Source organism: Salvelinus sp. IW2-2015, linkage group LG34 (genome assembly GCF_002910315.2).
Source record: "Salvelinus sp. IW2-2015 linkage group LG34, ASM291031v2, whole genome shotgun sequence".
NCBI classification, from domain to species: Eukaryota; Metazoa; Chordata; class Actinopteri; order Salmoniformes; family Salmonidae; genus Salvelinus; species Salvelinus sp. IW2-2015.
The window spans coordinates 4438049-4439183 of NC_036873.1; positions in this window are offsets into that span (position 1 = coordinate 4438049).

Below are 1135 nucleotides of genomic sequence, written 5' to 3' on the forward strand. Positions count from 1 at the left end.
ATAGGCCTGCAGTAGAAGCTCACTACTGGCATCATACAACTACATATTGCTCAATTTAATATGTTCTCTGTGACTGGCAACAAACAGCATGAGGAAATATCTACTGCTATGCTCTTCATATTGGGCAACCATGCAGTGAAGTCATAAAGCTCGCTATTGGTAGGCCTACAGTCTGTTTTGAAAGGCAATAGCTTAACGTTAGATTGGGAATGCATTTTATGACGTTGAGATATAGACCTACAGTATATGATATCCCTTTATTTGACCATTTGCCTCTGTCAAGAGGCCTGAAACAACCACCCGAGCCACTGCCTGTTCACCCCGTTACCATCCAGAAGGCGATGTCAGTACAGGTGCATCAAAGCCATCAGACTGTTAAAAACTTATTGTCAATAGGGCGGCGCTGTTTTCACTTTGGAAAAAATCGTGCCCAATTTAAACGGCTTCGTACTCTGTTCTAGATCATACAATATGCATATTATTATTACTATTGGATAGAAAACACTCTGAAGTTTCTAAAACTGTTTGAATTATATCTGTGAGTAAAACAGAACTCATTTGGCAGCAAACTTCCATACAGGAAGTGAAAAATCTGAAAACGAGGCTCTGTTTCAGGGCCTGCCTATTCAACTGGCTTTTATTTATCGATATGTATGCACTTCATACGCCTTCCACTAGATGTCACATTTTCGAACAAAACATAAATGTATTGTATAACATGATGTTATAAGACTGTCATCTGATGAAGTTGTCCAAAGGTTAGTGATTCATTTTATATCTATTGCTGGTTTTTGCGAAAGCTACCTTTGCGGTGAATAAATATCTTTGTGTGTTTGGCTATTGTGGTAAGCTAATATAATTCTATATTGTGTTTTCGCTGTACAACACTTAAAAAATCGGAAATATTGGCTGGATTCACAAGATGTTTATCTTTCATTTGCTGTACACCATGTATTTTTCATAAATGTTTTATGATGAGTATTTATGTATTTCACGTTGCTCTCTGTAATTATTCTGGCTGCTTTGGTGCTATTTTTGATGGTGGCTGCAATGTAAAACTATGATTTATACCTCAAATATGCACATTTTCGAACAAAACATAAATGTATTGTATAACATGATGTTATAAGACTGT